Consider the following 16,022-nt stretch of genomic DNA (forward strand, 5'->3'; position numbering starts at 1 on the left):
GGGGCTTTCTGTAGCCCATCAGCCTGGTGAGGTTTTTTCAGCACCTTCACCAACTTAATGGCACGCTTTTCCTACTACAGCTCTGCTCTTCCCCTGTTAGTAATGTTATTCCTACCACGATACTGCACCTGCAATTAATTGCTGCTTAATTATTTCTATAACAGCAGTGTAATTAGCGTGAATAGCCCTTCTACAGTTAGAGATTGTTAAGCTTATCAAGCAAATGAGCAATTTCAGATTAGGATAGTGCCTGCTCCTCCACACCTGGTAAGTTCTGTATGTACAGTCACAACGATGCAGATAACCCTGTGCCTGCTGGGCAGCTCTCCTTTTTGAGCCAATGGGTGCGTAAGAAAGCCCCATGCTAGGAATTACATTCATCGTGATCAGCGTGGTTTACAGCATCACTTCCTGGTGAATTTTAGGTGTTACTCAGAAGTGCCTCCTTTGCACTGAGATGTGTACCAGCATGATGAGTACCAGGGACTTCTTTTAAACGTGCTGGTTCAAGAGTAAAGGTAGATGTCTACCTTGCACAAGTAGTTGGTTTTGTTCTCCTGTCTTTGGTATTCAAACTACACTTCTACCACTATCTCTCTGACCTTGCAAGACATCTCGCTGAAACACACAGAAGGACGCGTACCGTTTGCTATGCAGATGTGAGCATGCAGACATTTTAGTGACGAATAAGGACTGCTTTGAGCAGCAAAAATTTAAAAGACAAAAACAATGACTTTGCTTTTTCTTCCAAACCTTTGAAGTTGGTTATAAAGCCACTGAGACAAAACTGCAGAAGGAAAAGCCGCCTCATGTCCTCTGCTGCATGTGGTGGGCCATCATGGCAGCAAGGGAGCAAGAAGGCAGACTCAAAATGGGGTAAGAGGGTCCTGGAGGAGGGAGAAGCTCCAAGAGGCAATGTGAGGCTTGTACACAGTGTCAAGCTGGGTACCACCACTGCTGGGGCTCCCTAGGCCACCTCATGCCCCAGAATTAGTGACTATGCATTCACCTCCCACATGGCCCATCCACAAGAACTGCACTTGCAGCTGCTGTACAACAAAATCTCTGTGTTTGTACCAGCAAAAAAAAAATCTAACACCCCAACTCAAAGCAGAAAATGAAAGTGTTTCCTGCTCTCCTTGGCAAAGGGTTGAGCACTAATATCTCAGGGGTGTTTCGCAGGCCAAGTAAATCCTCTCAGCTTGCATAAACCCCGATAAGTCATTTTGTGGAAGAGCAAGCTGCCAGCAGGCCCAGTGCTGTTACTGGATGTACTGACCATCCCATGGTTTCTCAGAAGTCAACCGGTTTTAATAAAGAAGCGTTTTTTTGTTTGTTTGTTTGTTTGTTTGTTTTTGCTGCTGCTTCTTTTAATAGAATTGATTCTTCTTCTTTTTCTTTTCCCCTTAAAAGCCTGAGCCAGGCTTGGCCCTGGTCTCAGAGCGCTTGCTGCTTGCCTTGCCCCACTAGAAGAGAGGAGGCTGCCTGGAGGCAGTGGAGTTCCTGTGAGGGCTCTGATGGCCCCTGCGTAAGCAGTGACGGCTGCGGCGGCTTTGCTGTCGTGAGTGAGGTTGCCTCGCGCAAGGCCAGTGCCTCCCAGGAGCCCTTCTCAGGCACCCTGCAGCAGGGCTAGGATACAACCTGCGGGCTTGGGGGCGGTTGCATGCAAAGATCTTGTTTTCCCCAGGTGGTGTAGGGGTTTCGGGCTTTCCTGATGTTTATCTCCTGATTAATTTTTTCTCAGCCAGACACTCTCCTGGGGGCTGTGACATTTTCTTTGGGAGATGGCTCGGAGTTTGTTGCTGATGTGGTGCAACCTGTTGTTCCTCTATCCAAAAAAAAACCGGTAGATAGAAGTTTCCCAGGTAACAGTGAGCAGCTTTGCAACAGTGCAGAATGGAGAACAGTACATAATGCCTAATTATCCTGGATAAACTTGGCAATAACACAGGGCTGTAAGTGACTGGGGCAGGACAGGAGACTCTGCTGCAAGAAGAACACTGACTAGTGCGAGAAACTTCTTAGCATCTGAATACTGCAGTTCAGCATCTTTGTCGACATCAGTGCTGTCACTGTGGGCATGTGAACGCAGTAATGGGGACATTAAAGCAGCCTCGGGTACGTGAGGCTCTTTCTCACCCGTTAGGCCCGATAGGATTAGCTGATGTAATTTCCCATTCGGCCACAATCTGCAGCTCAAACATTTCTGACGTCAGAGGTGGAGGTATTCTAGCCAATAGCTCCTGCTGTACCTGTTGTCCTGGGCAATGTGTTGACACCGGCAGCTGTGTAGTGCTTGGGGTATCTTGACGAGACCAGATCATGTGTCAGGGTCATGTGCACTCCTCCTGCTGGAGAAGTTATCTGAGATCTTCTTTATCTGGTGGGAGAGATTATGCCACTTAATTAAAATGTTTCCACTTATCACGTGGATCTCGATTGCAGCCTGCACGAGGCACACCTATGGCTTACAAACAGCTACTGGAATTTCTTTTGAGGCAGGGCCAAGCTCTAGCCCAGCTCTTTGTTTGGGGAGCAAGCACTGTGCTGGACAGGCTAGTGCTGAAAAAGCTGATTTCTTGCAAAACTCTAGAGAGGGAACTGAGACCACGGTGGGGATAAGGAAGATATCCGACTGGGTCCTCAGGATTCTGTAGGCTGTATGTACAGAGTTGTGGCACATTAGGGACCAGCTTACTTTTTGAAACAGTGGTGTGGGGCTGGAGACTGCTGCTTTGTGCTCAGCTGATCAGGAAATTTGGATTTGGATCCATTTGTTACAAACCTGATGGGAGAAACGACTTTAAGAGAAATCAGTGCTTTATCACTTTTCAAAAGAGGAAGGAGCAAGAAAGGTCTCCTGGGGGCACAGTGCAGCCCCTGCTGGGATTGTGGCTCTGTCCTGAAGTTGGGAAAGTCAACAGAAGTTTGCAATGGGACAGAGATTCTGTGAGATGCAAAACAGTGTCTTGTGTTCACCTCTACTACTGTCATGAGTCAGCTGGCTGCTGGCTTTGTGCAGGTACGGAAGCTTTTCCTTCTTCATTCAGATTGTTGGAAAAACTGTTACCAACTATGGCAAAGCACCGTTTGGCTCGTGGACGAATGTGCAGGGAAGGTCCTGAGATGTATTTTAGATAATTGACCCATTTCTAAAACGAAATTCTTAATAGTGGATGCAACCTCTCTAATGGCTTTCCACAATCACTCACCTAATTAGTCCACAGGGAGGAATATGCAGCAGAATTAGACTTCTCCATACATAATTAAAGCTAATGGAAGCCCGAACACCAATGCAAATAAACATGCTCTGTAAATAAATGCAGAGGGCAGAGCACAAGTGTTCTTCAGCACAGCCTTGTGCCAGAGTGGGCAGCATTTTCTCATACGTTTTTTAGTGGCAAAATACAGCAGCTTGTTTGCTGGACAAGCACAGATGCACTGAGAAATGTGGTTTTGTGGGTTCGTTTATCCAGATAGAAATTCCCATTTGAGTCTGAATTCTGTGCTGGGGCTGGTAATTCTAACTCCATTGTCTTATTAACTGCTCCGGCTGTTTTATTTATTTCCCCAAGAGTATGTCATGCCCTCCATCTCAAAGAACTGTCTTTACATACTGTCTTATTTTGGGGTATCTAAAGGAGAATCACAGAAGCAGAACAAGCGTAAGCACCACTCTTTGCAGCAGAGAACATGGTGGGCCACAATCAGCAAAGCAGTTTTGCTGCAGGATCAGGAGCCCTGCCTCACATATATTAACAGATAGGAGCTTCCCTCCTAAATTCTTGTGCCTACTGCCATGTCAGACATTGGGGCGGGGTGTGCACTGGTGTATTTAAGGACTACTAGTCAAGCCTCACCAGTGAAGTTTCCTCTGTGCCTGTTAGCAATGCTCCTGTCCAATGCCCTGGCCACTCTTGAGGAAACAGCAAAACTTCCAGGGCGGAATGCAACCTCTCATGCCAACTGCTGATCTCCCACATTAGTATCGTTTACCCGCAAGCCAAGATGCAAAGCAGTCCTGGTTTCCCTGAAGCGTGCACTTTCTGTATGAATGAAAACACACCAAACTTGGTTGAGTTTCTGCAGGTAAACACTACAGAAAGTCTTCAAGTTTGAGAAGATAAGGGCCAAAAGACCATTCTGGCCACTGTGCTGAAGTACATATAGAAATGAGGATTCTCACGGTCCCAGAAGATAGTCAGGACTGATTTTTAAACCTTGCTTTCCCCGCAGGGCCTATCAGAATGTCCCTGTGATACCATCAGTACAACCTTGTGGGATTCATCAGCCTCACCACCACTGCTGGTCACATGGAAAATCTGCTGGCTCAGGAAGAGGGCAGAATGGGTACGTTTCCTGGAGAGAATAGCAAACACCTTAATGTAATCACGCTCTTTGGTTTAACCTCCTCATTACTCACTTCAGAAGTCCCCGTGAGCCAAAAAGATGTAATATCACAGCAGGAAATGAGACAGGTAATACCAACACCAAAAACATTTTTGTTCATGTACGAAGTAAATTCCTTGCCAGAAGTTTTGTGCTACAAAAGATCACTGATGCAACCTCGTCCATAGAGACTATGGAGTTGGCTCTTTGTTCTCTGCCAGTTTGCTGAGGCTTTCATAATTCCCTTGGGATATTCTAGTGCACACTTCTCACCCTCAGAGTTGCAATGATAAACAAGCATCAATCATTATTTTTTCTTAATCTATCAACCAGCACATTTCCTAGAAGCAGGCAGCAGGCACAAGAAATGTCCTTTGCTTATTTTATCGTCTTTCTCCAATTTCTTTTCTTGGAAACACAGAAGGCCGCTCCAATCTTTAGTTGTCACCACGTCACCTCCTGAATTTGACAGATACAAATGTGATGCTGAAATCACTGAGAGCTGCAGCAAAAGGTCTTTTTGGTTGCAGGGCTGTGGGTGTGCTGCTGTCAGCTTAGGCTGCCAGGGCTCTGTGACTCTTTCAAAGGGTCAGCGAGGGGGGGGTCAGCTCTCACTGCCCTCTACTTGTGATGGCCTCAGACCTCTTTAAAGCACAGGGAGGAGAGAGGCATGGCAGCTCAAACTGGTTACTAACGCAGCAGCTCAGCAGGCCGCTTTATTTGTACAAATAGTGCTCAGGCACCAAATGACAGGCCAGAGCTTTGTTGCAATGGACACCAGACAAACACAAAGTCAAAACAGTTCTTGTGCTGCTGAGCATTTGCTTTCTGCAAGGTACAGCCAAGAGAAGGGGAAGGGAGTGGCTACATTCCCTTCTGTTTCAGTAAAAGACCAGGTGATGCTTAGGGGAATGAACACAGTGCTCAAAATAAGGCCTGGACTGAGGAACATGTTTTGGTCTTCAGTATCCTAAATGAAGTACATTAATGCTACCACCACCACCAACTAAACACCTCTTGTCTGCACAAGGCCCTGCAAGCAGGTCAGCAGGAGTTCAAGTCTTCAGCCCCAGGCACAAAAAGTTGCATTGCAAAATCCTTAGATAAAGTTGCTGTGCCATGCAGTAATATCACGGTAAAGGTAAGAGGCCAAGCTTTTCCTTTGGGGGAGGGGGAATCACTTAAGCAATGATATCAGCTCTTGAGTATCTTCAGTATGCTGTACAGCCTCTAGCACAGACAGCAGAACCATGTTGAGTGCTGCACTGTAAAATAAATTGCAACTAACAATGTAGCAGCCTGGACAAGCCTGCTTAGGTTGCAGATTTATGAAATGCAAGAGTGGTAAAACTCACTCTTGAAATACTGCATGTTGCAAAAGGCAGGTTTTTCCACATGTTTAATCAGTGCCTAGCCCAGTGTGGACATGATCTGAACTGAGAACTGTAACCAGAAAGTAAGCATCTTTTGCTTACACAGTTGTAATGCCAGCTGCACAGAGATACAGGCTAGCTTTTGGTCCCAAGTTCCTTGAAAGCAGTGTTTGTTTGATGGTATCCAAAGTTTGCAACACAGTTTCTCCAGAGATTTTAGGTGCCCCTTCATCTAATTTTTTTTTCTTTCATAAAAGTTATGAGAGAAACTCCACTGTGTGTGGCGGGACACAGCCCTGGTTAACATCACTGGTTCCACAGTTTTTTCTCTTAAGCTTTCTGCTTTACTTTGGGTCCTAAGAAATGTAGCAGAGAAAACATCATCTCTGATTTAAGACTAAGTATGAAGAAGTAATTCCATCCAAAATTTTCCATGCTTATTTCTTTGGAAACTCTTTATTTGGAGTGTTTCTGAGATTTCTGATTCCTCAGCAACAGTATTTAAAGAGCATCCAGTCTTACTCACAGAACAGTTTGAATATGATGGGACCCTTAAAGGCCATCTGGTCCAACTCCCCTGCAGTGAACAGAGACACCTACAGCTACGTCAGGTTGCTGAGAGCCCCATCCAGCCTGACCTTGAGTGTCTCCAGGGATGGGACATCCACCACCTCCATGGGCAACCTGTGCCAGTGCCTCACCACCCTGATTGTAAAAAAAACTTCTTCCTTGCATCCAAACTCAGTCTCTCCTCCCTTAATTTGAAACCACTTTCCCTTGTCCTTGCACAACAGACCCTGCTAAAGAGTCTGTCCCCTTGTTTTTTATAGCCCCCCGATAAGGCTGCTCTCAGGTCTTCCCAGAGCCTTTTCTTCTCAGGGCTGAACAGCCCCAGCACTCTCAGCCTGTCCTCACAGGGGAAGGGTTCCATCCCTGGGCTCAACTCTGTGGCCCTCCTCTAGATGGTCTGTCTCTCCTGTACTGAGGACTCCATACCTGGATGCAGTAGGCCAGATGAAGCCCCACCAGTGCAGAGTAGAGGGGCAGGATCGCCTCCCTCGCTCTGCTGGCCATGCTTCTGTTGATGCAGCCCAGGATACAGTTGGCTATCTGGGCTGCCAGGGCACACTGCTGGCTCATTTTTTTGTAATGGATTACATGCAGTTCATTTCTTACCTAAAAAGCCATTCACTAAATTACATGTTTTCTCGAGCAAGATACCCTCTTGCTTTGGAGTTGATATAGCCAACTTCACACAAGGGCTAACCTCAGTTTCTTAGCACATGGCTCACACACACCTAAAGTAACAGCTGTTTAGCACTACATTCAGGAGCCTACGCTGCTGTGATCTACAGAACCAAACACAGGAAGACTGACCTAACATTTCCCATGGGTACAGACACTCATTAGCTCTGATATAAAAAAATAAAAAATGACCTCAAATTACAAGTGACTCCATCCTACCAGAATGCCTGTCTTCTAATGTTACCAGAATGTAAGGTCAACACAGAAAATAATTTATATAGTCTTCCCTAGAGCTTTGATGCTCTCAGAATTCAGCTTCCATCACTTAGTGCAATGTTATGCTACTACAGCCATGTACTGCCCATGACCTGCAGGCCACACATGCCACAGCACAGCCTGTCCTGTGGCTGCCCCCTGCCCCGTACCACCACAGCAACAGCTCTCATCCCCCCAGCCATCACTCACAACAACCACACAGCAATGTCCAATCTGCACTGTCTGGGCTGAAACCAGGACATAGGGAGGGCGCAGTGGCACACAGCATGCTCGCCCTCCCCAAAGCAGAGCATCAAGCCTCCAGGGAAAGCAGATTCATGCACAGCCCAGAGTTACCCTGAATCACTTATTAGTTCTTGTCCTCATAAATATACAGCCTCCTTTGAGAAGAGATTAAAAGGATGCAAGTTGTACCAATGCTAATAACTGCACTTTGTCACCATGAACCTGATCCTTGAAGAGAGATCACTTCTCGTGGTCAGTCACCAAATGCTTTCCATTTAGTTGATTTTACAGAACTTTCCTCACTCATTGGTAGCACTCAGCAAGCAGAGGAGATTGAGCAAAGAAAGAAGACTTGTTTTCATTTAATTTTTTTCCTCACCACTTAATACCTCTCCCCAAATCTAGCATTTCAACATCCCCTTTAGCACAGGCAAGGCAGGCAGAGCAGTGTTTACTCCCTGGTTTCACAGCTCTTAAATCAGGATCAAAGGTAGCATCAGGGTCATAGTTTCCATGATCCACAGCCTGACCCAGCTGAAAACTTTGTCAAGCATGTGAAAGACTTCTCTGAGTTCTGCCAACTGGAAGATGGCATCAGAATGTTTTCTTAAATCCAGCCAAAATCATGAATACAGAGAGTGCTGGATTCATTCTATCTTATGTTAAAACTGCTGTCTATCAAAAGATGAGTTGTATTTTCAGGTACACATCTTCAGCTCAAACACTGGAAGCGAGCATTTTGTTATCTCCTCTAGCTTAGGAAATATTACAGATTCTCCTTTTTAGTGCCAGCCACTTGAAACTTAGATATCAAGGTAGAAATTAGCACACAGCCAACTCATTTAAGTAGTCAGCAGAATGCAACACAGCTATCTGAGCAGTGCAGGTGAGATGATGCCAAGATTTCTAAGAAAGTCAGCTCTGTCACTGTATGTTTCAGGGTTGAATCTTCATCTGGGAATGAAACAGTGCAGTTGTTCCCATGCCAATAGAGCCAGCTGGAACGTTCACAGGTTTCAGTAGCTGGAAAATACTTGTTTGGCCAACTTAAAATGCACAAGGTTCTATTTTCACATTGTGCTTGCTAAGGTAGCTGTGGTATTTATAGATGTGTTCCCTAAATGATAATTTTATATAAATAGTATTGAAGGGCCAGGCAATTATGAGGGCTCAACATCATGGGCTCAGGCACTTTGTTTACTTCTTGACAACATGGAAAGAGGTTCTTCACCCCTCTCTTCCCCAGGTCAGTATGATGGTCTATATATCCTAAAATCCTTGGTTAACCTAAAACTGTACCAAGCAATTATAGGTAATGCTACTAATGTGTGGGATGGCTTGAAGCACTGCCAACATGCATCAAGTCCTTGACTGAAAGATGCTTTAAAGGAGATGGTGAGGTACGGGGGGAAGAAACCACTGCTGAGGTACAAACAGATGCTGTAAATTGCTCGTGCCAAATAGGCGGTTACTTCACAGCAATGTTTCTGGCTCACATCTAGTTGTTGTAATGTTTCTGATTATTCAGACTGAGGCTTCAAGAACTTGTGTATTTATAGGTTTTGTTTATTTGGTTGTAGGTATATGCCTCTGGTAAATCAGATGAAAGCTAGGTTTGTTGTAACTAAGAGAGAATGTTCTCATAGTTTTAATTTAATTTCACTGGCCTGTCCTACAGTGATGGCATTAAATTAATTCATCTTACTTACTAAGTCACTATGTGTAGAAACACACTTCAGAGAATTAGGTTCCCCTTTGAATAGCCCATTTCTATACCCACCTTAACCATTTTATCAGCAAGCAAGCCCAAAGCCAATCAAGGCAAAAAGCTTTGCTCATGAAACTTCTCTAGTTGCTGTATCATGAACGCAGCCTCCTGATTTCCCTTTTCTCAGAAGAGCAGAAAAGGTATTTCAGTGCTCTCAGCTATTTCCATGAATTTGCTTATTATTTATACTGTAGACAAACCTACAAGTTGTTATTATAATGGGTATGGATCTCTTTGTACAATTAAAATGCACTCGGCCTTGCAGTTTTTCAGGTGTGAGAGCAGGCAGTGTTAGCTTTAGTCACACAACTCAAAGCTGTCCAACTGTAACTCTACAAAAGTTTTACATACCAAATGAGGATGCCGTATGTGCAGTAATAGTCTCAGAATGATTTTGAATCTTCATACTTCAGCACAAACCCGAGATGTAACATCTCCATGAGACAAATATTTGGTACTGACATTAAGAAACCTGGCCCTAGGAATAACAAGTAAATACAGTATTTATGATTCTCTAATTAGCCTTTGCCATTTAACCTGGCTTTCTCAGGAGAGAGGTAAAGGCATGTGCAGAAAAATAGTTAACAGTATCCCTTTTCTCTCTGCTGACACAGTCATGTGCAAGTTTAGAAGAGCAGAAAAACCACTGAGGATTAAAAATGCAAAGCCACATACTAAAGAAATCTGACACCTTTCACCTTACAGATAAAGCCCTTAGGTGGTGCACAGGTTAACTGTTCAGTATCTCCTCTCATGCTGACTGTGGGCTACCTAAAATGGTGAATCAGAATTTTGCATGCCCATCTGTCTCACACTTCAGTGGGAAACTTCTTGTCTGGGCAGGACCACAAGGAAAATGCACTTGTTTCAGGCAGGGGATATGAACTTAATGTTGTTGTTCTTGCTTTCTTTCTAAGCAGCAAATAAAGAATCTTTGCTTCAAGGAAAACTGAAGTGAAGGAGCAGCAAAAGTTACTTAGCCCTTCCATCAGCCAATAGAAACTCAAATAATGAAAAAGTGGTCTCTTTCCTCACCTACGCACAGCTGGGAGCAGAAGAAAAAGTAGGAAAAAAAGCAAGAGCAGAGGATGAAGCGTCACAGCAGGAAGAAGAACTGAAATCAAGTGCTCTATCAGAAAAAAACAGAGAAAGAGTGAAGAATTTAAAGGACTGGTAGATGAGCACCTCAAATTAATTTCTACCAATAGGCTCGTGTGTAAGATTTCTTGGGCAATCAATTGCCAGAGATGAGTATATATCTAAAGAGGTCATCACAACATGTTATTCATAATGCCTCAAAGATGAGTGTTTTGCTGGATTAAAAGAGTTAATTTGTGGAATCTTTTTATGTTGACCTGAACACATCTTCTCATGAAGGACAGCAGATATGTGAGAGGGTGTGCTAGCAGAGATGGACTCTGCAAGAGTGCCTGAACATTCAAACTTGCTTCCCACGGTGGGTTGAATATAGTGTGAATTTAGTGCCTGTTCAAGCAGGCTGGAAATGCAGCTGCTGGGCAGAGTCTCTGGATGGAGCTGAGACTCTGCTTCTCATAACAGCAGAAGTACTACGATGGCTTTCAGCCAGCAGCTGGCCAGTGAAATGCTGCATGAAGGGATCTTTTCCATGTTTCTCAGATTTTATGGCTTTTTTTTTTTTTTTTTTTACAACTTGTTATTGCATTGGAAGTCTTGTTTATGCAGGCATGATTTGCTTAGGTTAACAGCTCTATCTAAAGGAAGCTCTTCTGTTTTCCAAAGACTTCGGAGGATTTGAAATGTGTTTGGTTTAAGTACAGAAAAAACAACCAAATAAATAAAAAAATACACCCTTTCCTACACAACTTTGATGAAAACAGAGCTGTCAGCACACTTCAAGAGGAAATGTTGCCCTTTCAGCTCAGGTACACGCATGAGGTGCATGCCACTAATGCACTATTGCAATTTACATTTGGTCTTCAGCGCCAATTGTATGATGGACTCCTTTGCACTCTCCTCCTCTTTTGCTAATAACAGCTATGTGCCTGCCAGACTGTGGTTTCAGTGGAGATGTTAATTTCTAATTTCAACATTTCAGATTTTCAACAAGATTTTAGTCCTCTTGTATGCACAACCCCAAAGAGAAAGAAGTACGCCTATTTTACACAAGCTGAAAACTCACTTGGAAAGATGGGCAAGTTGGTCTTCCATATTTCGTGATGGCATGTAACGGAAGAACCATTGTGTGGGGACTTTTATGTGAAGGACACAATGCAAACAAATAACCATGTGAAAAAAGAACATGTGAAGATGTCCACTATCTGGCGCTGAGGGACTTGCTCTCCTCTTTCTTCACGTATTCCTCATGCTTGCACTACTTTGGCTACTCACAGTTGGTCACAGTGACAATTTCTCTCCATGAAAACTGCTCATGTTAAACTGAAGGCTCAAGAGATTTCTCACCACCTTTAAACATCCTATTCCACTTCAGCACATCTAAAAAGAGGCTCTTGCACCATTTTTTCCTTGTGAAACCAGTTCAATGCCCTACTGAAGGCTAGACTTGAGCCTGTTAAACATTAACTTGTATTGCAATAAATGACTGGAAAATGTTTCAGGAATTCCACTGGCTGGAAGAAAAAGGCATGTATACTGAGGTTAGTGTGGCAACAGCTCTACTTTTGCCAGCAGTCACTGTGCTTGCAGGTACAGGCTGCAGTAACCCATGTGAAGGCCTGCAGCTGCTTCCATCCTGAAGCCACTTGCTGTGACCCTTGTATTTTCATTTTTGTTGCCATTCTGGCTCTGTGACAGGGGCCTTGCAACCAGGACAATGCCCAATGCCACATGGAAAGTGCATGAGTGAAAAGAGGTCAGCATATAGGTCAGCAGCACTGATACTAAGTCATGACCAGCTGCATGGCTTGGCATCAGAAAAGTCTGAAGTATTTTAACAGGGCCTGCTATCTTTTGAAAGGTTTATCCATCTTTAGAGCTGCTTTTGCTGTGTCAGGCGTTTTGTCTCACTGGTAGGATTCCTCGAGGTCACTGAATGGATCATTATGATCCAGTGTGCTCCTCACTTGTGAATCAAAATAACAGAACATTTTTCTGCCACACTTAATATCTTAACACCTTACAGCGCTAGGGTGGTTAATTGCCGAAGAATTCCTAACACTTGACATTAAACAGTCAGTAAAATAATCTGCTCTAGAGTCTTATGGGATAATGCTAGTAATTGTGCTGTCTTCTGTCTTAAACTGGGTTTCTTCCCACAGGTACTTCTCTGTCACCAAAGTACTTCTGGTGGGTTACTTCTTAACGCTTTTGATGTATGCCCCACAGCTGAAAACCTAGCATCCTACAAATGACAGAGACGTCCAGTACAAGCAGCATATGATCCATGTCTACTCTGTTCTATTTTCTGCTGTGTTCATAAACAATCAGCTGATGACCAGCTGAAAACAACAGCTTTGAAATTTGCTTGAACTGTTTCTTGTGACTCAGCAGAAGTACAGACACATGAAATAAGAAGATTTGTCAAAGCTTGAACAGAAAAAATTGGGTTTCGTGGATGAGATGCCCAAAAGGCCTCAGCACGGCACAGGAGATCTTAGTGATGGCTCAAAGGACACAACTGACAGGTACTGATTCTACAAACTTTTCCTGCTCAAAGCCTTCTCTCTCTTCCCTGGAGCTTCCGTTTGTCTCAATACCTGGGTTGAGCTGTCAGTGCAGGACTCCTCATGGAGCCTGTTTGGGGAGCAGTCAGTCCACAGTCAGTGAGTAAGAGCTGCCCTGTGGCATTAGGGTAACTAGACACCCACCAGGACTGCATCAACTCTGCAGGGTCTACTGCTTTGTTGCTAAAATAGGAAAAAGGCATTTCAAGGTTTTGTTTTTTTGTTTTTAACTTGGCTGTGCAGCTTCAGGAAATACAGTGAGTGACAGCTGCTGGAGATGGGAAGTGAAGTTGTTTCCATGTTTCCAGGGGACAAGAAATCTCTGATGAAGTAAGCACAGGACAATATCCAACAACTAAGCTTGTGTTAATGACCTAGTGGATTTGACCATTGCAGACATAGCTATGGGAGAAATTGTTTTCCTCAGTCTCTGCACTGCCATTGCTCAGCCAGTAACAAGTGCGTACAAGACCACACAGATGTATATTGGCAGCCTCTTCTCAGGAAAAAAAAGGAAGTGTACCCCTGCTCTTAGTTTCCTCCAGGTAGATAGGGATTTTCATTTTCGCTCAGACTACAGATTTCTCCACAGTTAAAGATCTCATTTTCAGTTGTTCAGGACTATAAGACCACTTCACAACTTCAGACCACCATGTTTTAAAACAGGTGTTTTGCTGTAAATCATGTAGCTCCTCTCTGAGCCAGGCAATTTCAGCACAAACTAAAGTACCAGTAAGTGCTATGTGGATCAGTAAAATTAGTAAAACAACACCTGTGAATCACAGAATTGCAGGGGTTGGAAGGGATATCAAGTGATCACTGAGTTCAACCCCTCTGCTAAAGCAGGTTCCCTAGAATAGGTCACACAGGTAGACATCCACATGGGTCTGTCTTGAATATCTCCACAGAAGGAGACTCTGCAACCTCTCTGGACAACCTGTTCCTGTGCTCTGGGACTCTTACCACAAAGTTTTTTCCGCATGCTTGTATGGAACTTCCTATGCTCAATTTCTAGGCCACTTCTCCTTGCCCTATCACTACACACCAAGAAAAGCCTGGCCTCCTTCATCTGCCTTCCCAACTCCCTTTAGATATTTATAAACATGAATTAGATCCCCCGTCTTTTGCCCAGGCTGAACAGACCCAAGTCTCTCAGCCTTTCCTCATAACCAAGATGCTCCGGGCCCTTTATCATTTTTGCGGCCCTTTGCTGGACCTCTAGGAGATCCCTATCTTTTTTGAACTGGGGAGCCCAGAACTGGACACAGTATTCTAAATGCGGCCTCAGCAGGGCAGAGTAGAGGGGAAGGATCACTTCCTTCAACCTGCTGGCCAAGCTCCTTATAATGTACTCCATGATACCGACTGGCCTTTTTGGCCATGAGGACACACTGCTGTCCAACAGAACATGCAGATCCTTCTCTGCAGAGCTCCTCTCCAGCAGGTCATCCCCTAACCTGTACTGATGCACATGGTTGTTCCTCCCCAGCTGCAAGACTCTATACTTGCTCCTCTTAAACCTCATCAGGTTCCTCTCTGCCCAACTCTCCAGTCTGTCCAGGTCTTGTTGAATGGCAGCACATCCATCCAGTGTGTCAGCCACTCCTCCCAGCTTTGTATCATCAGCAAACTTGCTGATGGTGGACTCTAACCCTTCATCCAGGTTGCTGATGAAGATGTTGAACAAGATCCAACCCAGCACTGAACCCTGGGGATCACTTTTAGTTACAGGCCTCCAATCACACTCTGAGCTGCTGATGACAACCCTCTGAGCCCTACAAGTCAGCCAGTTCTCAATCCGCCTCACCGTCCATGTATCTATCCTACACTTTCTAAGTTTCACAGCAATTTAAGTGGATTAAAGTGAAATCAACTGAACAACTTGAGAGTGGTTTCCAAGAAGAGTACTATCCTTCCAAGCAAGGTACATTACAGATGGTGCAAGTGAAGCAGCCACAAGTCGCAGATTTGTGGATACTGGGTAAGCATACTGGGAGGCAAAATGTTCTACATGCAAGGAAATTGACTACTCAAGAGATTTAACAGTGGCTAACTGTGCATCTTCCATAGTTCTGCTGCTCTAGTCTGTATTTACGAATCTTAAATGTGGGACACAGAGAAACCATTTCACCACTGCAAGCAATTGCAAGGAAAAGCCAAAAATGTTTGTCTTCAGTAGCGAACACCAGGCATTGTGTACAACACATTACACAAATCCAGCCCCACCTTGCACATGTTACTCTCACAGGGGATTGAGTAAGAAACCAAATACATGGGACTACAGTCTAAAACGCTGCGTATTTTTCATTCTGTGCATTTTTCATTCATTCATTTCTCATTCTGGAATAATGGCAATTTCTCAGCTTATTTACCACAGAATTATAGAATAACCAAGGTTGGAAAAGACCTCCAAGATCATCCAGTCCAACTGTTCACCTGCCATCAACATTTCCCATTAAATTGTGTCCCTCAGCGCAATATCTAAATGTTCCTTGAACACTCCCAGGGTTGGTGACTCCACCACCTCCCTGGGCAGCTCATCCCAGCACCTGACCACCCTTTCAGAGAGAAGAGGTATTTCCTCATGTCCAACCCAAACATACTGTATCAACCTAGTACAGAAGAATCCCAAAATACTGTTTTCTGGTAGGTTTTCCTGATTTCCTAAGTAGATTTTAAAATTTAAACTACAGATTACTCATGTATGAAAGAAATAGCACAAAACCTAAAGCTCTGTCTTCCTGTCTTCTGTTAGAGGTATCTATGTTCGATTCATTTTGTTGTTTTCTGAATATCTCTCCTTTATTCAAGCTGCCTGCTGGTCCTTATTCAAGCTGTACGGCTGGGATCAGCATACTTGTTTGTTTGTCTTTCAATGAAACTCTGTCTCATATCTTCTCTATTTAATCAGGAGGCCCTTGATACTTGTTAAAATACTTGTAACAACTTTTTCTGAGAATATAGTTTGAGAATTCTATCGCTGCTTGTAATAAATTAACTTCAGAATGAAAACACCTGTGTTAAATTTAAAAAATGGTGATATAATTCTTATTAAGTCAGCATTGTCCTCAACTCCATTTTCTT

General features: G+C 44.0%; 1 protein-coding gene across 6 annotated transcripts in view; it reads right to left on the reverse strand.

The window, feature by feature from the left end:
- GC (GC vitamin D binding protein) overlaps positions 1-16,022 on the reverse strand; it is a 43,818-nt gene that overhangs the window by 17,628 nt on the left and 10,168 nt on the right. For 5 of the 6 annotated variants that reach the window (XR_005859112.2, XR_005859114.2, XR_005859113.2 and 2 more), the window contains exon 14: positions 2,253-2,380. The exons of the other annotated variant lie outside the window; for it this stretch is intronic. The gene's annotated coding sequence lies outside the window, so the exon portion shown is untranslated. The remainder of the gene's footprint in view (positions 1-2,252; positions 2,381-16,022) is intronic. 6 annotated transcript variants of the gene reach the window in all.

Source organism: Gallus gallus, chromosome 4 (assembly GCF_016699485.2).
Source record: "Gallus gallus isolate bGalGal1 chromosome 4, bGalGal1.mat.broiler.GRCg7b, whole genome shotgun sequence".
NCBI lineage: Eukaryota > Metazoa > Chordata > Aves > Galliformes > Phasianidae > Gallus > Gallus gallus.